Source organism: Otolemur garnettii, unplaced genomic scaffold, assembly GCF_000181295.1.
Source record: "Otolemur garnettii isolate 467f Iridium unplaced genomic scaffold, OtoGar3 scaffold00067, whole genome shotgun sequence".
Lineage (NCBI taxonomy): Eukaryota > Metazoa > Chordata > Mammalia > Primates > Galagidae > Otolemur > Otolemur garnettii.
Genome location: NW_003852462.1, coordinates 5,814,929 through 5,827,620, shown reverse-complemented (window position 1 = coordinate 5,827,620; position 12,692 = coordinate 5,814,929). Strand labels below are relative to the sequence as shown.

General features: G+C 40.8%; 1 protein-coding gene, 1 non-coding gene and 1 pseudogene across 3 annotated transcripts in view; 1 reads left to right on the top strand and 2 right to left on the bottom strand.

The window, feature by feature from the left end:
* RERE (arginine-glutamic acid dipeptide repeats) overlaps positions 1-12,692 on the top strand; it is a 433,205-nt gene that overhangs the window by 148,171 nt on the left and 272,342 nt on the right. The window lies entirely within an intron of this gene.
* LOC100951154 lies at positions 4,196-4,738 on the bottom strand (annotated as a pseudogene).
* On the bottom strand, positions 6,190-6,294 carry LOC111726484. The gene has a single exon (XR_002774249.1). It is a non-coding gene; the product is annotated as a U6 spliceosomal RNA (small nuclear RNA).

The following is a 12,692-nucleotide window of genomic DNA, read 5'->3' as shown; positions in this document are numbered from 1 at the left end:
GGGTCTGGGCTGGATTCGAACCCGCCACCCTAGGTGTATGTGGCTGGCACCCCAGCCGCTTGAGCCATAGGCGCTGAGCCCTGGCTATTTTTTATTGCAGTTGCCATTGTTGTTTAGCTGGCCCAGTTAGGGTTTGAACCCATCACCCTCAGTGTATGAGCTGGCGCCCTCACCACTGTGCTATGGGTGCTAAGCCTCCTGATTATTATTTTAAAAGAATTTCCATTGTGTTACATAATGGGAAACCATTTTTAGTTCAAAGTTTAGAGAAGTTTTATAAAGCATTTCTGCCCCAAGTTATGAGTCTTCCCTGTTGCCTCTCTTCCCAAGTATGAGCAACCTGTGGTAGTGAGTGTAAGTGTACTGGTAAATCAAATTAGTGATGTGCTTTGAGATATTTTACGTGGTATTGAGAAATAAGTGATTGAAAACTTGTGCTTCTAGAATAGTGGTTCTCAATCTTCCTAAAGTATGCAGCTTCCTGCATATGCACACAACTGCATAGGATTGGGAAAATTCTGAGTGTGGATAAACTTAGAATTTTATCCGGTCTGTCATGACATGTGGGCTGTCTGCCAGAGACTCTAGGTCAGCGGTTCTCAACCTGTGTGTTGCGACCTATAGGAACTGTATTAAAGGCTCACGGCATTAGGAGGATTGAGAACCACTGCTCTAGGTTCTAATTTAGAGTGATGGCAAATGTTGAGTGAGTCAGAGAAGGTGGTGTGAAAAGGGGCATTTTCAAAGAAAGAGTGCTAATGTTGTAAGCTAATGGAAGCTGTGATTCTAAAACCTGGCAGATGACTATGTTGGATAAAGGGAGAGTGGAGAAAAACGCTTTCTTACTCTTTTTGCCTCAGATCAAGTTATGTAAATTGGCTGGTCCAGAGGTAATGAGTTATGTCTCGATTGATGGTTCACAGTTACAGATTGAACTCCTTGTTCTATTCTTTCCCCCCTTCTCATTACTGCACTTGACTAGTCTAAAAAAAAGTGTATAAATTGCTAAAAGAATGGAAAAAGGAAGCCATAGATTGCTACGGACCCTTTTCTAAGAAAAATTGTAATCTGTTGCCTTAATGAGAGTCAAAGCTTGCTAGGTTTATGTTTATGTGTATTCTTGAACTTGAAGTTGTAAGCATTAATTAAAAGAGAGTAGCTTATTGATGAAATGAGATTCTTAGTATTTTTCTTACATAACATTTAGCTCTAGCTCAGTGCTGTGTAAGACGTGCAGAACTTCTTTGATGGTGTCTGTATCTGCACTGTCCACTATGGAATTATTTGCCACAAGTGGCTGGTAAGCAGTTGAAATTCAGTGTGACCAAGGAACTGGATTTTTAATTTTACTTAATTTAAATAGCCATGTAGATGGTGACTCCCATCTGGGACAGCACAACCCTACAGTAAAGCCCTTATGTGGTTCACATAGCCGTAAGATGAGTAATACCTGAAGGCATTTTTTCATTTTTAGGTATTTTATGGTTTTGTGGACATGTATTTTTTTTCTGTAAAGGCACTATTAGCATGTGAGATGAAGAATTGTAATTTGATGTTTAAAATGAAACCCTCAAAGTATCCCTTTTTTAAAGTATTTAAGAAAAACATTAACAAGAACCATTTCATTCTGACATAAGAATCTGTGCCCTTTGATAATAACATAGGGAACCTTGTTAGTGGATAATGAAAAATGAAGTCTAATAAATTGATTTTATTAGTTCATCCAGTATTCAGAGGTAAACATGGCATAGCTGTTATTCTCATGATTCTAAGCAGAAACCAGGAGGCAATGCTTGTAGTCTGAGTTTGGCTTCCAGAGGCTTGAGCAACCCTTTGGAGGGTTTTGAGGAGTCAAAGCAGGCTTCTCGAGAAGCGACAGCTCTTACTATTAAACAATACAAACTAAAAGAGCTTTCCAGCAAGATGTGTTTTAGATATATTTTCTGCAAAAGGTTTATTGAATGGCTCTGTGCATTCAGTTCTAAAGATGTGAAGCACATGGTTTGTTTCTGTCAGCAGTGTGTGTGTGTATGTGTGTACGCAGGTCACACCATCTCCTGGGCTAGAAAGCCGTGGTGGCCTCCTAACTCAGAGCAACCTCAAATTCCTAGGCTCGAGTGATCTTCCTGCCTCAGCCTCCCAAGGAGCTGTGATTACAGGCACACGCCCCGTGCTTGGCTAAGTTTTCTATTTGTAGAGACGGTGTTATCAGCAGTGTTGATTGACACTTACGGAGCAGCGTATGTTGCTAGGCACTGTGTGAATCTGTCTTTTACAGAGGTTATTTTACTTACTCCTCACAACTCCGTGAGGCATGTTATATTATTATTATCTTTATTTTGCCAGTGAAGACTCTGAAATCTTGGTGGAGAGATTGACTAACCCATGATTATAAAGCCAGCAAGGACAAGGGCGTATTCTGTCAGTTGAGCCTTACAGAGAAGGATGAGGGGAGACAATGTATGAAACATTCGAGTTAGTAAATAATAAGGTATTTTGTGTTAGTCATATATGTGAGGATACTAACCTGTCAAATACAGGCTGTTATCACAGAAGGAATTAAAGAAGGGCAAGAGTGGCATGGCGTGGGTTGGAAGTACCAGAAATTACCTCTCAGACAGTGTAGGGCTTGAAGTGGCTGTGAGTGATGTTCAGTTACTCCTGGATGCTTACTGAGCTCGCAGTCCACACGTTGGGAGCCGGGGCGGGGGGCTAGCTGGAGTGGAGGGGTGTGCCGAGGAGGCATGTGTTGGGGAGTTGGGGGGAACAGGGCTGTATAGAGGGGTCTGGAGGGACACTTCGTTGAGGGAGGAAATTGGGCTTGACATGATTTTTTTTCAGACAGTCTTCAGTGAAAATAGTAAAAATGGAGACAAAAGGTAAGTGGCATTTCCGTTTGTAGAGAGTACGAATTTGAGGTTTATAACTGAAGAGGGCACTGGAAATGCGGAAGGAAGAGTCCACAGAACTGCCCCAAATGTCTTCATCCAATTTATGTGGCTTGAATCAGTGACCAGTAGTAATAACCACTTGCCTGCTGTTTTGTCCTCCTGAAGTGGTGCTTTTACCATTGGTTGGTTGGTAGTCTCTGGTGACCATAGGCAAAATCTGCCCTTTGTCCTTGGGGTGGAGCCTGGGTTGTGGTGAGAGTGTGCTGAGGCCAGGCGTATTTCTGTTGCCTTGGCACCCTCAGTGGTTTTAGGTGATCAGTCTCATTTTTCTTGTTAATGTTTTCCTTTCTTGGTAGTTCAGTTTATTTACATTTTAATTTAATACCTCACTTGAGTTACTGACAGATTCTCAAAAAAAATTTTTTTTAAGTAAGAAATACATGACTTGGTTTATTTAGTCCTTCAGCATCCTTCACAAACATTTAAGAGTGTTTTGTGAAGAGAATCATTCTTTTTATATATGGTTCTTCATTGGAGGTGAGTCTCAGAGCTGCACCATTTCTATCTTGGGCCAGTTTACCCCACTCCTCCTTAGTGGTGTCCCCTGCTCCCCCTGCTCCTGGGAGGTCATCATATTGACGCCAGAGTGCGAGTGGACATCTGGTGGGCTTAGCACACTGCAGCACAGAACTAGACTCAGGTGATTGGCTTGCTTCAGCCTCCTTAGTAGCAAGGACCACTGTGTCCAGCAGGAGGTGAGTCTTTAACATGGGAAAAAGGGCCAGCTGGATATTTTACGTTCCTTTTCTAAAACCCAATCAATGGTTAAGACATAAGCTTATATGCCAGGTGTATGGGAGAATCAGATTCCCACCAAGAACTCCTAAGGTTAGTTAAGTGCAGTTAAATTGTAAGATTGGTTATTCTTGTGCATGGCTTACATTCTGTTCATAGGAAGAAATGAGAGTTGGTCTTTATCGTTTATATAAATTTTGTAATGTAGAGATGAACAACACTGGGAAATCTGCTATGAGTGTTTAATTTGTTGATAACAAACTGGAACAGTTTTCTTACCTACAGACTACTTTTTTCTTTTTTTTAACTAGGTGAAGAATTTTTTGACCTTTCTTTCAAACTTTATTCCCAGGCTTCTTCAGCTTAATTTGCTGCAAAGAATGAATTATGTATAAGCAAAAACTGAAAAGAGCTGCAATGTCCAAGGGGCATGGGCTTAAAAATATTAGAGATCTAGATTTCATTAGATCCATAAACAAAAACAATTTTAAAAAGCAGTCATAATATAAAATAGCAGCTCCCAGTAACTTCTTCAAGTTTTCATCTTCAGAAGTTGACTGAATTCAATCTGCCTCATTCTTGGAAGCCTCATCAAAATTCTCCACAGGATCTGGAACTTCATCATCATCATCCTCTCCAGTAGCAAGTGGTGCTTTTCCATCCACAGATTGTTCAGGCAGAGCTTCAGTCTGCCTCCCCAAGCTAGTCAGACTGTCTGCACCGAGCTGGTTTAAGATGCTGGGTAGCATTTCTGTCAGCTGCTTGGTCTCAGCATGGCCTATAATGGTGAAAGTGTTTGCTGTCAGAGATGCCTAGACTGCAGGATTGTTAAAGTGGGTCACTGTTCCTTGGTTTGTAAACATAGTCACCTCTTCAATACCAGAGATACTGTTTACCACTAACTGCTTTCAGGAGAAATGAAGTTTTTTATCATCTGCTGTAGCTATTCTGTGAACTACCTTCTTCTTTCTGCCAGCAGTTCCTTTCCTGCCAATGCGCACTTGTGCCTGCAGTTTGCCAAGTTTCTCTTGGTTAATGATAGTTTCTTTCATCATGTTGGAGCATGAAGGGGGCTGTGTAGAGCACTAGGGTTGGTGCTCAGGGGGTCTCGGGTAGACCAGCTGAGTTTAGGCGCACACACGGGTCCTACCGACTTTTTTTTTTTTTTTTTTTTTGAGACGGAGCCTCAAGCTATCCCCCTGGGTAGTGTGCCATGGTATCACAGCTCACAGCAACCTCCAACTCCTGGGCTCAAGCAAGTCTCCTGCCTCAGCCTCCCAAGTAGCTGGGACTACAGGTGCCCGCCACAACGCCCGGCCATTTTTTGGTTGCAGCCATCATTGTTGTTTGGTGGGCCCAGGCTGGGGATTCGAACCCGCCACCTTAGGTGTATGTGGCTGGCGTCTTAGCCGCTTGAGCCACAGACGCTGAGCCCCTACCAACTTCTTAAACCCTTATATGACAGTAGAAGATGTGAACTTTAGGGGGAAAAGTTGAACATCCCAAATCTGAAAACAAGAAATCTGAAATGCTCCAAAAATCTGAAACTTTTTGATTGCCAACATGATACCTAAAGGAAATGCTTATTGGAAGGAGCGTTTCAGATTTTGGATTTCTGATTTTCAGATTTGAAATGTCCAACCTGTAAGTATAATACAAATATTCCAATATCCAGTCCTTCTGCCTTAGTCTTCCAGAGTGCTGCATAAGCCACCATGCCCAGTCACCAATACTTTTCAAAATTTAAATCTCTTTTTAATTCACCAGTCAGCCTCCCAGACTTCTGCATACCCTTCTCTCTCATGCAGTTACCATGCATCACTCTTTATCCTGCCTACCCCTGTTGCTGAAGCTAGAGTCCTGACATCACTGTCATTTCTGTCTTTGATTCCTAACTGGTTGATTGCCAAGCTTAAAACCCTTCTAGAAAAGGTTAGTAGTGTCAGGAACAAACATGCACCTGACATACAGTTTCTGACCCGGGTGGAAACCAGGATTAGCTTAGGTGTGGATCTGGCAATGGAGGCTCTCTAAAAATCATCTTTTAAAACTTAATTTATTTTTTTAGATTAATATGAGGGTACAGTTGGTTAGGTTACATTGTTTTCATTTCTAGGGTAAAGTTCAAGTTCTAGTTGAGCCCTTCACCCTGGGATGTGCTGAACACTCTCTCTAATTGTGCAATTAGGGAGATCCTACCAGTTACCCTCTCTCCCCCCCTTCCTCCTTCCCCTCTTCCTCTTTCTCCTAATCCTCCTCTTCCTCTTCTCCCTTCCCTTTCTCTTCTCCCTCCTCCCTCCCTCCTCTTCCTCCTCTCCCTCTTTTCTGATCCCCTCTTCCTTCTCTCCCTCTTCTCTGATCCCGTGCCTCTTCTCCCTCCTCTCCCATCCTCCTTGCTAGACTATACTTGTGTTTTTCTTCACATGTGCCTGTAGTTGTTTACATATTGGTTTCATATTAGTATTGAGTGCATTGGATACTTTAAAAAATTATGGAATGCTTCATGAGTTTGCATGTCATTCTTGCAATGCAAAGAATGGCATATGCAGGGGCCATGCTAATCTTCTCTGTATTGTTCCAATTTTAGTATATGTGCAGAAGTGAGCACAGGGTGCCTAAAAATCTTTACTGGGCACTTCTCTGGGGTTTTTATTGGTTTGATGGGCTGCTATTTACTATTAGCGTTTTCTGCACAATTCTAAAATTATGTAATATTATAAAAGTGCTTCCTGTTCTCTATCATGTCATTTGTTTATTTAAAAGATATGAAAAGTGACAGACCTTAGGGAAAAAGTAACACATCCCACTGATTAAAATAATATTGTAAATTACCAGCTGCTGAAAATGGCGCAAGTCTCTAGGTAGTTAGTTATATTGTTAGTCAGTTTGGAATTTGAAAGGTAAAGTAGGGAGGAGAGTAAAGAAAGGGATCTGTGTGCATTTCCCCAGGTCCCACGAATTGGATCAAATTAACTTTAATCAGAAGTGGCAGTTTTTTTATTAAAAGCTTTTGAGAGGAGATTCCTGTGTTTGCTGAAGTAAGGAAGAGGATTTCTTTGGGGAATGCTGTTGTAACCCTGTGCTTCATTCACGTTTCAGCTTTTTAGGTTACGTTTGTTGGTAACCTGAGGTTTTGATATTTTTATGGTTCTGGAGTATGGAATGAATATTTTCCATGTAGATTTAATTTTTCCAAGGAGAACCATTGAGGAAATTTGTCCAGGGAACTTGACTTTGAACAATTGGAATATAGACCTTATTTAATCTGGCAGTTGCTTTACTTTTTATCTTACACAATGAGATGAAGGCTTAGAAAAGAACGGCTGTATGCTATTGATTAAGCCTGTCAACACATGACCAGTACAAGTCTGGTTAGAAGATGGGCTTGCTTGGGGAGGACTGCAGTCTCTGCCTCCTTTGTTCCTGCTCAGTGTTATTATGATTGCTGTTCATAAGTATGATCCTTTTCAATTGCTTTCATATTTAAAAACTTAGTTGGCAAAGCTCTGAAGACACAGGTGTCTCTTCTTTTAAACACCCCGAAAAAGAAGTCTGTCTTACTTTCCTTCTAAAGTTAATGTTCAGGTTGTTCAGGTCCATAAAGTAAAAGATTCCCTTTCAGTCTAGTGAATAATTTATAAGTGTAAAGATGAGGCCTCTCATAGGCTATTGATCAATGGAAAAAGCTGCAATTTTGTACATATTTAATAAAAGCCTGTATTTAAAATTTGCTAAAGATTTAATTAGGGTGTGTTTTGATATAAAAATATTTATAGCATTAAACTGTCTTACCCCATTCTTAAAAAAGACAGGATACTTGGTTTTTCTTAATTTGGCACTTTTGGATACCATTGTTTGTTTCACAAATTAATGGTTTTCTCAACAGTGACTTTCTTTCTAAGATCTTGACAGATGCTTACTTTAGAGAGGAGTCATGTTCACGTTGGAAACCCCTGAGGCAGACTTGATGTTCTCTTTCTTAGTCCCGGATGGGCCTGGTTGGGGGGGGTAAAGGAGTTTTTATTAGAGAATACTGTACATGGTACGTGCTGAACAGGACCGGGGTAGATTATCTGTGAGGTGGGACATTGTATCATCCTCTGAAGGTTATTGTAATAAATTCAATCCCTTTATTAAGATAACGACTATTTTATTCCTGAATGTGTGACTGTTTCCCCTTTATCAGAAAAATGAAAATCATTCTTTCCTCCATTTATTTGATTGTGGTCATTCTGCCCTCCAGGTCTAATTATGGCTGATTATATATTTCAAAGTTTTTTTTGGCAGATAGAATTAGTATTTGACTCTGAACAACTGGCATTAAAATTTTTTTGTTGTAAACACCTGGTACAAGGGTGCTGGCATATTCTTGCAAATTATTTTTATGTTGAAAGGAGCCTGAAGTTATAGTGGGGTTAACATACTGGGGCCAGATGCCAAATAGGACAGAGGCTGACTAATCAGAGAGGTTATTAATGATATCTTCAGGAGAACTTTAGGTTGTGCTCTTTATGTCTGTGCTTGCTTCCTCTTTCCCTCCCTTCCCCTCTTTTCCCTCTTTCCTTTTCCTCAGAAGTTTTGTCACTTGGGCTATAGAGACATGGCCTCCACCTAGCTCACAGCAGCCTCAAACTCCTAAGCTTAAGCAATCCTCTTGCCTACGCCTCCCAAGTAGCTGGGACAAGCACCTGTCACAACACCTGGCTAGTCTTTCCATTTTTAGTAGAGATGGGATTTCACTCTTGCTCAGGCTGGTCTTGAACTCCTGAGTTCAGGCAGTTCACCCACCTTGGCCTCCCAGAGTGCAAGGATTACAGGCATGAGCCATTGTGCCCAGCCTAAACCTTTTTATATTGAGTATTTAAAAACAGTATGCTTTCAGGCGGTGCCTGTGGCTCAAAGGAGCAGGGCGCTGGCCCCATATGCTAGAGGGGGTGGGTTCAAACCCAGCCTTGGCCCAAAACTGCAAAACAAAACAAACAAAAAAACCAATATGCTTTCCTAAAGCATATATAAATGTTGCTTTATTTGGCTTAATTATTTTTAGATTCAAATTGTGACACCAACTAAACACCACTAGTGAACCTATTCAGTCTCATTATTTCTGGAGTTGAACTTTTATTTTCAATTCATATACTTAGTCCCTACATGTTTTGTTCTTCTGTTTTTATATAGACCTTAAAATTTTTAATTTAGACCCTCAAAAAACGTTAGTTTAAGAATGCTTTTTTAAAAAATTCAATAACCTTTTAATTAATTTGCAAGGTTATACTCTTTCAGTATTTTCCCTTCTTAATTCATTAGCACAGGAAGGCCTGTGGCAGTTTTTATTTCGACAGCAGAGACGCGTACTTCCCTGTGAGACAGCAGAGATATTTCCTTGTGGGACAGTAGGGGGAGATGTTCCCATCCTGTGTGTCTTTCTGGAGTGGAAACCAGCTGGGAAGGACTGCGGCAGCCTGGATTTTATTAAATACAGCGTTTGGTAACATCAATATGGAATTTGTCCGCGGGCAACTGTTATATATGTAGAGAGCTTCTCTGTGAATAAAACAGTATATTGTTTTCAGCTCAGGTTTTTCAGAGCACGTTCCTCTTACTGTCTTTCCGTCATCTTATCACTGTAGCTTCACCAGCAATCACAAACTTACTTGGCCTGTCCATAATATCCTATTTGGTTCAAAGTATTCTTTTGTCATCTCGAATATTGCAACTCTGTAGTTGGTTTTAATACCACCCAGCCCTGTGGTTACTGCTACTGCTTGTGTGCTGAGGCCTTCTAGATTCCTGTCTAGCTTGGCGCTTTCTGACCACTGGGCCCATGCGTGCATTGCAGTTTGGATGTCTGGTAGGGTCTGAATACATTCAAACACACCCCCACTTTCCCCTTTCTTCCCCATAGCAGTAAATGGCAGCTCTTTTAGTTGCTCATGCTCAAACCGTGGTGTCTTCCTTGACTTTCATCTTTGTCTCCTTACCACATCCAGTCTGTCAGCAGATTCTGCTGGCTCTCTGTAGAATGTGAAGAGTCTGACCTTCACTGCTTCTACAACAGTGGCAAGTTAATAGTTTCTTAAACCTATAGGAGCTAGAGAGAGTCTATTCCTTCTCTGTGCAAAACTCTGCCCTGACTTTTCTCTTACTTGAATAAATGCTGCCCAATTACCCGTCTACCCCTGACTTTTCTTCTTGGCCCTGACTGCTTCAGTCATGGGACTTTTTGTTACTGCTTAGACATGCCTGGTGCGCTTCTGCCTCAGGCAGCTTTGTGGTTGCTTTACTCTTTGCTTAGAATGCTTTCCCCCATATGACCACATAACTCGTACCTTGCTTCCTTTAGGTCAGTGATTACCTTTAATAAATTAATGACCCTCCATGCCCTTTACCCAGCTGTGCTTTTCTCTTAGTGCTTACTGCCTTCTGATGCACTGTGTGTGTAGTATTTGTTTGCTGTCTGGCGCCTCCTTCCCAACGTACTAAAGGCTGCATGTGTTCTGGTCATAGCTCAATACACAGTATGAACTCTGGAAGGAATTGACAGAGAATCTGCTCTGGAGATGGATGTTTATTTGGTGATCAGTGTTATAACTACAATATTTAAGTGTTGTGTCCAGGTTTTGGGACTTTCCTCACCTCTGTCCTCACTGGTCATTCACTAGTTGCTGGCATCTAGGATTGACTAGTTTTAGTGACTCTCTGCTTTTCTCTTTGAATGACATTACTTGACAGAGATAGCAGGGTGAATACATTTGGTCAACCTAGAGAGAATCAATCACATCTAGTTAAAGTGGTCACACATAGAAAACAGCAAATCAAGTTTTGGATAAGACTTTTAGTTGGACCTGTTTTGCTTTTTTAGTCTAGAATTTAGAGATTCTAAGTGTTTAGAAGGATTGCTGTGGTGAGTTATGGTTCCATTTGTCCCTTGAAATAATTTGTACCCATGGATTAGAAGTGCATTTTGAATGCTTTTGATTTTTCCTATATGTGTGAAGTGTAATTGTATTAAGTTAAGTATAAAATTCACCCTGTCATTTCCCTTCATAACATGCTGAGCGCTTATGTGCTGTGGTTGCAGATTGCTTTGAATCTTGGAGCTCTGCAAACTGAAAGAAACCCTGTCCAACTTACCTGCTTTTGAACATGTTACGTATAGAAGTAGTGCGTGTGACCAAGAATTCCTGTATGTTAAAGATTACTGTGGTGTAAAGAAAGTCCTCTTTTATTCTCAGCATTACACAAAGTAATACTCTGTCTACTTATTTAATTAAGTACATTTTCACAGCTTTAAAGGGTATTTCTCAATTGCAGAGGTAAAGCTCATTTTTGTGTATTTTATAGCCAGATGTGTTTTTATTTGGCTGTAGTGAATGAAGCCTGGGCCTTTTCTTGTTAGTTGGTAATGTTGCTGCCTGGGTTTGTATGTTTGTGGGTTTTTTTTTTTTTAAAGACAGAGTCTCACTTTGCCACCCTTAGTAGAGTGCTATCCATCATAGCTCACGGCAACCTCAAACTCCTGGGCTCAAGTGATTCTCATGCCTCAGCCTCCCAAGTAGCTGGGACTGCGGGTGCCCGCCACAATGCCCACCTAGTTTTAGATGCAAGGTCTTGCTCTGACTCAGGCTGGTCTTGAACTCATGAGCTCAGGAATCCACCCACTTCGGCCTCCCAGAGGGCTAGGATTATAGGTGTGAGCCACTGTGCCTGGCCTGTAGTTTTTTTTTTTTTTTAAATAGCTTTATTGAGATATAATTTGTGTATCATATAATTTACCTACTTAAAGTGTACACTTTAATTGCTGTTAGTGTACTCACAGATAGTAGCAAACTTTACCACAGTCAGTTTTAGGACGTTTTCATCAGCCCCCACAGAAAGCCCCCAACCACGCACTCCCTCCTCATTTATCTCTCCCTGAGCCCTAGACAGCCCCGATCTAATCTGCTTTTCTTCCCTTTGGATCTGCCATTTCTAGACAAATGTAACCGTGTAATATGTAGTTCTTTGTGACTGGCTCTTTTCATTTAGCATAATATTTTCAAGGTTCCCCCATGTTGTAATACATGTCAGTACTTCATTTTTTTTGAATTGCTAAATGATATTCTATTATATGAATGTACCACATTTTATTTATCCATCTGCCTCCTTTTTACATTTATCCTTTCCTTTCTTGGTTTACCTTTACAGCCATGCTTTGGGAAGATGAATTTAGGGATTTCCCCCCCTTTTAGATCAGGGATTTGGTTTCACAGGCATTTGGTTTCTCCTGCCCTAGGCATTTGTGGACACCAGGTTTTCTCTTCAGTTGTGTGGCAAGAGAAACTTCCACTTGGCCCTGTGACCAGAGGGTGCTCCTGACAGCCTTCTGGGGTTACCAGTAAACACTGAGATTTTCAAGATATTTGCTTCTGTTTTCCTAATTCAGCTTCAAACATCTGTGGAATTACTGTTTCAGGCAATGCTTTGAAGTAGTCTAGTTTATTTCAGAGAACAAAGAACATGGCACATTATAGTTTTTGTAATGGTGTTAGTTTTATGGATTCCATATTAGTCAAGCATAATTTTGAATGAACCAACACAGATGCTTAACCCTTTGAAATCTCCGCAATAAACAGATGGCTTGTTTAAAACAGTGGTTCTCAACTGTGGGCAAATTTGCTCCCCAGGGCATATGTGGCAATATTTGGAGATACGTTTTATATTTCTCTTTGGGACATTGGGTAGTGCTGTTAGAATTTGCATGGGTAGAGGCCAGGAATGCTGCTAATTAATCCTATAATGTGCAGAACAGCGCCCCACAACAAAAAATTATCTGGTCCCAAATGTTAATTGTACTGCAGTTGAGAAGCCCTTGTTTAGAGAGTAGTAAATTTTCCTTAACTCATTGAGTGGAAGAGACCCAATTGTAAGCAGTGTACAAGGTAAAACAGTCTTTATGTGAGTGGCAAAACTTCACCTTTAAAAGGATATAAAAGCAATTGCTTATATGAATGATTTTTTTTTTTTTTT